We start from the raw sequence: 11,004 nt of genomic DNA, 5'->3' as shown, positions 1-11,004 counted from the left end.
TAGTATTTAAGCCCGGGCTTTAGTCATAGTCGTTGCGAGGTATTCTTCTTTCTGAACTTACTGAGTGGTTGATATTGCCTGTTATGACCATTTCTTTGTTTACCTGACCTTGTCTTTTGCTTAGCCCTTTTGTACCTTTGCTTGCTTGTTATTGGATCTGTGTTTTTGACCTTTTTGGCTTGTTGTTTCGGCCACGATCTTTGCTCATTCCCTTTGTTTTGGCTGCCTGGTGTTATGATCACTTTGGTGATCCTCTTGTGTTTTTTGGCTACAACCCACGCTTGTTTTTTGACCACGCCTTTGCCGAACGTTAAAAAAAACCCTGTTTGCCCTTTTTATCCGCAAGCGTCTGAATTCTGTTGAACCGTCACATAACTACTACGAAGTATTTACTAACTATTATAAAGTATTCAGTATCTACTATTTAGTAACTATTATGAATTATCTAGTATTTGCAATAAAGTATTCAGTATTTACTTTGAGTTATTCAGTATATACAACCCTGTTTCCAAAGAAGTTAGGATGCTGTGCAAAATGTCAATAAAAACACAATGCAAAGATGTACAAATTATTTAAGCCCTATATTTAATTGAAAATAGTACAAAGACAACATATCAAATGTTGAAACTGAAAAACTTCATTGTGGTTCACCACCATGTGAAAGACTGTGCAGGCAAAAAGTGCAACAATTCAAGAATAATGTTTCTTGATGTGAAACAGCAAAAAACTTGGGGATTTCATCATCTACGGTACATAATATAATTCAGAGTCCAGAGAAATCTCTGTATGCAAGGGACAAGGGCGAAAACCAGTACTTGTTGGCCGTGATCTTTAGGCCCTCAGGTTCATTGCTCCATCCACAAATGCAAGTCAAAACGTCACTGTGCAAAGAAGAGAAATATATAAACATGATGCAGAAACGCTGCCGCCTTCTCTGGGCCTGAGCTCATTTAAGATGGGCTGAGGCAAAGTGGAAAAGTGCCCTGGACGTCACGTCCTCTGGGCTAAAGAAGAGGGACCATCCGGCTTGTTATCAGCGCACAGCTCAAAGCCAGCATGCGTGATGTTATAGGGGTGCATTAGTGCACATCTGTGAAGGCACCATAAATACTGAGAATAAATACAGGTTTTGGCAACATATGCTGCCATACAGACAACGTCTTTTTCAGGGAAGGCCTTGATTATTTCAGCAATGTCAAACCACATTCTGCATGTACTACAGCAGAATTACTCCATAATAAAAGAATCCAGGTGCTAAACTGGCCTGCCTGCAGACCTGTCATCCACTGAATACGTTTGGAACATTAAGAAACTAAAAGGAGACCCCAAACTCCTGAGCAGATTAAATACTTAATCGAGCAAGAATGAGAAAACATTTCACTTTCAAAACTACAGCAGTTCGTCTCCTCCGTTCCCAAACACTTACAGAGTGTTGTTAAAAGAAGAGGTGATGCAGCACAGTGGTAAATATGCCCCTATCCCAACTTTTTTGGAACATGTTTCTGGCATCAAATTCAAAATGTAATGTTATCTTTTTACTATTTTTTAAAAATTAAATATAGGGTTTAAATGATTTGCACATCACTGCATTCTGTTGTTCTTTATTTTTTGCTCAGCGTCCCAACTTTTTTGGAAATGGGGTTGTATATTATCAGGATAAACTGAGTGGGGAGAGCTTTCTGGGCTTTGATCTGTGCAAGAATCACAAAAAGGATAAATTAAGACATTTGCTTTGTCATAAAGATTTTGCCGACCTTTAATGTCTCCTTAAGGCTCTGAATCTCTGCCACCATCTTCTCTCTCTCCGCCAGCAAACTTTTTAGCAGTCCTGACACACACACACAAACACACACATTATTAATGACTCTTGTCCCATTTGTGTTCCTGGGCTGCAATCTTAAATACTTTGATAAAATATCCACAGCGGAAACATTAAAGAATTTGTTTAAGAATTCGTTCTAAAACTACAGGCATTTTTACAACACATTTACAATATTTACCATACAATATTTACCACTGGATGTATAAAACAACCTCTCTTCATTTGTTGCAGAAGTTCTGAAATGTGATCCTAGTTTGTAAAAAAAATTAATTGTGGTATTGTAAAACAGTGCCACTTAGTTTATTTTACTATGTGTCAGGCACTGTGGTGTTCTTTACAGGCTCTGAGGGACGATATTGTGTCCAGCTATTAACATTATTAACCCTATCAAACCAAAACGTCTCATCAGTGATTTAGTTGTCGTGTTTGTCTCTTTTAACTGAATAAAATTTGGGCTCAAGAGGGAGAGCCTGAGATGTGATCAATCCTAATGGCTACTTAAACATTAATTTTCAAAGACAGAACAGATATATACACATATTAAAGGGCCCTATATAAATAAATACAATACACATATAGCCATACAGAAAAAAGAATGGCAATAAAAGCTATAAAATTATCTGAAGATGAGTAAAAGTGCTTTGTATGTGACTTTGTATGGCAATAAAGCAAATATCAAAACATATGAGCTTTCATGCAACCGTTAAGTTGAATGCATGAAAAGGGTCACAGCGTAAAGCCAGCCTTACTAATGTTTTATCAAAGTAAGAATCAAATAAATGCAACAGTAACTTTAATGGAGAACAGTGCATTTGATGTTAAAAACCTCTGCTTTCCTTCATTGATCTTAAAGAGACAACCGACAGGGATGTGCAGATTTGGTTACTGAAGGGGTATGCGGCCTAAAATATCCTCTTACATAGTCCCTAGTTTTTTATGTGTGGTTCTTTTATTTAATTAACATAATTGCCCTTCCCTATGCTTCTGTGCCTCAATCTGTATGGCCCAATCCCATTTCTTATTTTTACCCCTACCCCTTGTTTTTGAGCGTCACCTTGCCCCTTAGAACTGAGTTACAAGAGGTAGTTGTTGCCATCTTGCCGCTTTTCTCTTTTCTAATAAGACTCCATTTGGAGTGTGTCTCTGAAAAACCTCTGTTTGGAGGGCCATGTAGCCCCAACACTTCGCCCTACCCCTCTATCTCAACAAAAATTGGGACAGCCTACCCCTAGACATTTAACACGCAAAAGAAGGGGGTAAAGCTAAGTGGTAGGGGTGGGGGTGAAATGGGATTGGGCCTAAGAATCTTCTTTCTTCTGATCAATGAGTGCGATACCTTCAGAGACCGGTACCTACCTGCTGCTCCAGCTGGTCCTGAACACAACCCCAGAGATGCTCCGTGCTGCTCTAGCAGCCTTAAAAGAGTGAGGGCCATCTCCTGCACTGCCTCCATTTCTCCTTCTGCATAGCCAGATGGTCCTCTGCCCTCTTCTGCTGGAGACGCTGCATCCTCTAAAACAGTGGCTTCACTTTGAGGTGAGCAGGATGGAGAGTGAGTGCCACCGGTTGCTGGAATGATGCTGTCCTGCATCACAGTGTCAAACAACTGAGCGTCCAGGGCTGGTGGTGAAGGCAGTCTGGGTGGGGTCAGTGTTGTAGGGGAGGTGGAGGGAGTCTGGAACAGATGAGACCCTGGAGGAATAAAAACAGCTTATACTTATGATGATATTGGGATATGAAGCAAGGCACCATACTGCTGGTTAGAACACCTGGAACATTCGTTCTGCACTCATGTCGTTTAGTTTGATGACAGTTTCTAAGAATTGTCAAATTCTTTTCTCCACTGTTTCTCCCTTCGCAAGTCAGCAAGATGAGCAGATTTTGACTTTGATTCTCAACCTTAATCAAGATAACTCTTAGAACTTCCACAAGACCACAATGCCATTTTGGTAGGTGAGCTATAACTCTGACTGCTCTGATAGAGCTCATCTCAGCACCGTTACTGCATTGACAACCCTGCAAGTAAATAAACAACCAAGCAAAATAGACCAGAATGACCACTAAAAAGATTTAAAGACATGTAGACACGTTAGATGCAGTCTCCACAAAACGCTAAGAGAAGATTAGCTAGATTGGTGGACCAGATCCATATAGATATATATCATTGGAATACTATCAGTTAAGAACACTGGGCCTCATTCACCAAGTTTTCCTAAGTTTTTTCTTAATTGTGTTCTTAAAAAAGAGCCTAAGAAAAAGTCTACATCAGATTCATGACGTGTTCTTAAACTGCAAAACTGGTCACACCTTTGTGCTCTTGAGTGTGTGTAGATTCTGTTCTTACCTATGAACAAATCCCAAATAAGAAAACACTGGTGAATCTCAGAACTCAATCTTCCAGAAAACTCTAAGTGGGATTTTAAGAAGAAATTTCTTCTTAAGAATTGTTGGTGAATGAGGCACACTGTCCAGTGCGTACAGGGCCCAAATTCTACGTTTTCCTTGTATTTATTTTTCCCCATAGGTCTAACAATTGAGTTTTAATGTACCAAAAATGTAATCCATTTTTTTAAATGGCCACTTTCCAACCTCATTTTATGCTTTAGAATTAAACAGGCTGTTTTGTTACTGTGCCTTTAAGATTGATATATGTAAATAATCTCATCTGATTGGCTGCCCTGTATTGTGCCTCATCCAAAAAGCAATCCGAGCTAAAACACTCCTTATAACCTTAGTGTGAATGGGCGGGGCTAAACTGCTGTAGACTGAATAGACAGCTATGTGTAAAGAGGTTGGACAGAACAAAAACAGCTAATTCCAAACTAACTGTTTTTGCACCTTTGTTTCCATATATCAGAGGTCGGCAACATGCGGTTCTTGTACTGCCCTGTTGCAGCTCCACAACAGAATTAGATTTTTAGGTAAAAATATAAAAATCCTCCTTACAGTAAAATAAAGCTCAGCTGATCGTTCAACACAGTTTTAACAATAAATGTTCTTAAATGCTGGAGTTAATGTATATCTGCTGATTCACCCTTTAACCCTGAAGGTTGGTGTGCAGACTGCTGGTCACCATAGCAACACAGACAACAGTTTCACCCAGCTAGTAGCTAACGAAAAGGCAAAGAGAAAAATTTAAGACGAACATAGATAATTTAGAGACGAATGGACTTCTTTGCATTTATAATCACTCAGCTGGTTTCCTGATAGGTTTTGTCAGCAGCGAGAAACTGACAAACTCTACAAAGTCACAAGGCTGAAGTCAGCTTCTCATTTGCCAGGTTCTCATTCGAATTTTCCCGTTCTACCTTAAATAGTGCGGCAGTTGCATTCTGGCGCCTCAGGCACCATTTAAGGTGGAACAGGAAAATTCGAACAAGAAGCAGGTGAATGAGAAGCGACTTCAACCTCGTAAAAAGTCAAACGTTGAGAGACATTTTACAAGAAACTGTTGTACTTTTGTAGAAAAGTTTCCTGCCAGAGACGCAAGAAAAGCGGCTATAGCTGAGCGAAAGCTTAAAGCAGAGCAAAGTAAGTCTGTGTTTTCAATTATATTATATTTTTAGTCTATACTAGGACATTAGCACATACTGAGACATATTTACACCCAAGCTGGTGAAACGTTACTTCAGTAAACTAGATATAAAATGTTGTGGCTCCCAAGGTGGTTGGATTTTTGTTGAAATTTGACAAAATGTCTCTTCTTCACATTTGGGTTGCCGACCCCTGCCACATATGGATTTCATCGACCAGCCACTTCATTAAAACCACCTCCTTGTTTCTATACTCATTGTCCAATTTATCAGCTCCACTGACCATATAGTTCATCTGTTTCTCTGCACACATTGTTATCCTGTTCTTCAATGGTCAGGACGCCCACAGAGCAGGTTTTATTTGGGTGGTGGATCATTCTCAGCACTGCAGTAACACTAACGTTGTGGTGGTGTGTTAGTGTATGTTGTGCTGGTGCGAGTGGATCAGACACAGCAGTGCTGCTGGAATTTTAAACACTGTGTCCACTCACTGTCCACTCTATTAGACACTCCTACCTTGTTGGTCCACCTTGTAGATGTAAAGTCAGAGACGATAGCTCATCTGCTGCTGCACAGTTTGTATTGGTCATCCTCTAGTCCTTCATCAGTGGTCACAGGACGCTGCCCACAGGACACTGTTGGCTGGATGTTTTTGGTTCTCAGTCCAGCAGCGACACAGATGTGTTTAAAACTAACAGGGTGACAAAGTATGCAGAGAAACAGATGGACTACAGTCTGTAACTGTAGAACTACAAAGTGAAACTATATGGTCAGTGCAGTTGGTAAAATGGACAGACATACAAGGTAAGTGGTCAGTCAGTGTGAAGGTCAGCCCTTCGAAGACCCAAACAGGGGCCACTGCAAGTCTTTCAAACAGCGAGGCTATAAAACTACTCTTGTTAAACTGCAGGATTTGGATGGACGTCACGCTCTGTGTTAGTAAACTCGGGGACAGTCCGTGGGTGGCCTGCTGAGGCAAATCCTGATTGGGTTCTGTGTCTTAAGTCGCTGAAGTCCTTAAGTTCTTCTGACAGCTGTTCTGCTTCCACTCTGTTGCCCTTGTGTTGAGCTGTAACAAATTCGCTGACTCCTCATCCTGCCTGACTGCAGTCGGTACTAAACAGAATATCAAATGAGTCTCTTTACTCATTCTGCACCTTCACGATCTGCATGTGGACAAGAGAAAACGACAGAGAGAGAGAGAGAGAGAGAGAGAGACAGAGAGATAAAGAGAGAAAATTAGAATGCTATCGGGCCCTAGAACAGAGTATAAATTGGAAGAGTATCTCCTGACAGTCAGAGATACAGAGACAGATCCTGACCAAGTACAGATTCAGTGACCACAGCCTGGTCACAGAACAGGGCAGGTATAAAAAGTCCTGGCTGCCCAGATAGTCTCTTTACTCATTCTCTACATTTACAATCTGCATGTGGACAAGAGAAAACGACAGAGGGGACAGGAGAGGCTGTGTGGTCACTGTAGGACAGGTAAGGTCGAGACAGAGATGTTACGAATCTTTGTTTGGGGAGGGGCACACAGCCCCCCTCGCTGCTAAATACACAACAACATGTCACCGCCTGAGAGACAGTGGGTAACACCCCCATACCCCCACCCTACTTACCTCCACCCTACCTACCACTACCCTACATACCCCTAGCCTACTTACCCCCACCATACTTATCCCTACCCTACTTACCCCCACCCTACTTACCCCCACCCTCCTTACCACTACCCTACTTACCCCCACCCTAGGGTTAGGTTAGACAGTGCGTAACACCCCCATACCCCCACCCTACTTACCTCCATCCTACTTACCCCTACCCTACTTGCCCCCACCCTACTTACCCCCACCATATTACCCCAACCCTACTTACCCATACCCAACTTACCCCCACCCTCCTTACCTCTATCCTAGTTGCCCCCACCCCCAATACCCCCACTTTACTGATCCCCAACATTACACAACTTATTTACATTAAAAATTACAAATATATCATTAGTTTATTAATTAGTACAATTATAATTACACTGCCAATAATATAATAATAATACTGTAATATTCGAATTTTAATAATTAATATGGTTATTATTTGTGTTAGTTCTTATCTTATTTTGTTTTCATGATTAATTTTTGTTGGTTATTGCATCTGTTGTGATGCTTTCACAATACTTTACAATTACTTCACAGTCATGCTAAGACAGAGAGAGAAAGAGAGAGAGAGAGAGAGAGAGAGAGAGAGAGAGAGAGACATTCTTTACATAATAAGTATAGTGAGGGACAGAACAGTGACCCAACATGTTTTGAAGGACGCTAAAACAGCTGCAACTGAATGACTGATTATTAATACTGTCATTAACAGACAGAACCGGAACACATTATACAACAAACATAAACATATAAAATACATTAATGTAATTAGATTACTCTTGAAAATGTTTGTGCATTAGGTCTGCATGACCTGCAGGGTAAAAGTCATCCTTACCAGCGGTGTTCCCCATGATGATGAGAGTCTACTGGATCACCAGCATTGATTCCCTGGACCTTACGCTGCCGTGTTTACTGTAAGGCAACACATGAAAACTTTAATAAACTACTAAATATTTGTGTGTTTGCTGTTTAGTATAAGGAGGAAACAGCGGCAGTGAAGCTGGAATTGACAATAAGAGAAAATCAATAAAAATTATGACAATAGCATAATGAGCTGACATCCAATCAGCTACTCGTTACTATGCAGCTGCATTTTACACTTTTTCTTTACAGACCCGTTACAATTGTTCTAACTCTGCCCTGTTATGATCCACACAGGTGTTCAGTGCTCTATAAGTATTTTGACATAATTTATCATAAATATTGTAAATATTGAAATATCATCACATCATATTGCCCACCCCTGCTCAGAGATGGTGTTTAATTGTGGTTTTGGTGACTCCCCTTACAATAAAAAATACTTAAAGTTCATTTTTTAAGTAAACTTAAGTAAGGTTCAAGTATATTTGCCAAATGTACTCTACTAATAATATATTTATAAGTGCACTATTTAAATACTTATTGGGACTAAAATGCCCCTTTTTAGTTTAGAAAAGTAGACTTTAAAATATACTTTAGATGTAAGACTTGTAAGCTTTGAGTACACAACTAATCTACATCTAAGTTTTATTTTGTACTGCAACTATACTGTAAACTACACTGTAACTGATCTTAAAGGTGCTCGTTATAAACTTCTTGTAAGGGTCTAGTCTGTGCCGCCGGCCGGCAGCAGAGGGCGATGGTGGTGAGGTGCCACAAGTTCAGTGAACTCTAATTCCCAGAAGCCCTTGGGCTGAATAGGCCCAACCTGGCACACCTGTGGACTCCTCTACTTAGGGCAGTGGCAAACAGCAGCCCTTTGTCACACCTTTGTAGAGGGGTGACTGGTACGGTACTTAGCCCAGGTGGGTATTTAGATGAAAAGGAAAGGAAAAAGAAACGAGGGCTGGAAAAAAAAGAACAATTGCCCCAAAACAACCGTAAGAAAAAGAGGGTTAAAAAAAAGAATAAATTGCCCCAAAACTACTTAAAAGACAAAAAGAAAGCTTAAGCAAGAAACGGCTCCAGCCAGACATAAAGTGTTTGTTTTACAAGAACGAACAGGTGAAACATAAAGCTGGTCTTCCTCTCATAATTACAGAGGAAATGTCTTGTTTTCTATTTCTTTTATTTCACTTTTCTATCTCAGCATTTGTTTAAGCATGCTGTTTTAACGTCCCCTTTGTATAAAAAAAGATATTTTAATACGATGATCAAGCTGATAAACAATAGACATTTTAAGATCTCATCTTTACCACGTGTGCTAATAATTCTGGAGGGCTCAGTAAATTGAGAAACATACAGGGAGAAAACAATGACACATTGCACCATTAACTTGTACTGATGTTTATGGTAGTAGTAAATGGCAAAGGCATAGGTAGCTCTACACTCTTAAAGATGGTTCTTCAAGGGTTCTTTAGTGAAGACAATGGTTCTATATAGAACCATGAACACTCAAAGAACCATTGGCATGCTTAAATGGTTGTTTGTATGGTGAAATCATTCTTCAGATTGATGGACAATGTGATGTATATGGTTCTACGAAGCACCAAAAATGGTTCTGCTGCTGTTATAAGCGTGACACAATAACAACAGAACCCTTCTTGGTGCTTCAAAGAACCCTTGAAGAACCTTTTTTTTTACTCTTATCCCCCAAGTACTCTTATCCCCCCAAGTGTCCAAAATAGCAAAGGTTTTTGAACAAAATGAACAACAGTAAACAAAAATGATTCCATGTACACTCTGGCCTAAAGCAGTTCAAGTAGCCGACTGTGGCAGTTTGGCCTCATAGACTAACAAACACTAGCAGAGCTACTTTGGATTTATTCTGCTCATATTGGCAAAAAATCTTCTGCCAAAGACATGAACATTGGGACAAACGAACAAATCACAGGCTGTCCCACAAATCCAAGACTCTGCAGTTATTTTCAGGATGGATGAAGGATGCTCAGAGAACACACAATCAACACAGCATGAGGATTCACACTAAGCCTGTAGAGGAAAAATGTCTGGAGAGAGAGATATAATCACCTCAGCCCAATCAGTACAAAAAGATGGAACAGACAATACAATAAACAGAAGTGCCCACGAGATCCGGAATTATTTATAACATGCTCTTAAGACAGTTCTGAAATAGAACATGAAAACTGAACCCAAAATAACAGTGGCACAAGCCTCTGAGGTCCTGAAGAGAAATCTACTGACTCCTGTCTGCTTTTAAAAAGCATAAGGGTCATTTTTGGTGCCCGAGTCCAATATTTTCACCAAAAAAATATTTAATAAATACCTGATGTATATCAAATTATTTGTCAGACAATTTTCAGTGCATCAATATAAAATCCATTTTAGTTTCTTTTTTTTGGCTGCAAAGGTCTAAAAATGTCAGGTGGTGCAACCATCTAACCATATATAGTGATTAAGTAAAATATCAAAAGGTAATTTAGGTTTAATAAATTCTAAATAAAACAGTTTGGCATGCTTTTATGGTTGAAAACTTTAAAGGTGTATATAAAGGCAACTTTAAAATAAAGGTGTGTATATAAAGGCAACTTTAAAAGCGCTCAACTCACCGAAAAACCTCTGTCCACAAGTTCTCACATCCTTAAATATCAGGCAGCACAACCAACAACAGAGGACTTTTATTTTGACATGCTTTTATGAAAGAGGGCATCATAAAGAAGACCCCAAGTGACCTTCATGGCCAAGGTCAGTAGCCCTTTCACACATGTTGGAGAAAATGTGTTTTTTGGTTCAGTGTACCATGTGAGGCAGTCTGACCTGAGGAGAACCATGAAAATGTGTTACTATTATAATAATGTTTATTCATTTGAAACAGTGTAAATATAAACTCAAGTTAAAGGACAAACAGTAGATGTCTGTTTAATTTGAAATTAGTCTGAAAAGTCAGGTGGCTCAACCAGTAATTTTCAAATGGAGCAAACAGACCAGCAGTTTTTTAAGTGATCAACTAATTATTTAACAGCCTATGACTAGTGAATGAGTACTAACAAGCAGGCTAGTTATAGCAAGCTAGCTATTCTGGTCATAGTTTACCTCAGATTTATACTGTGCCTAGATATTT

Source organism: Colossoma macropomum, unplaced genomic scaffold, assembly GCF_904425465.1.
Source record: "Colossoma macropomum unplaced genomic scaffold, Colossoma_macropomum, whole genome shotgun sequence".
In the NCBI taxonomy this organism is placed as follows: Eukaryota; Metazoa; Chordata; class Actinopteri; order Characiformes; family Serrasalmidae; genus Colossoma; species Colossoma macropomum.
This window is presented reverse-complemented; position numbering follows the sequence as displayed.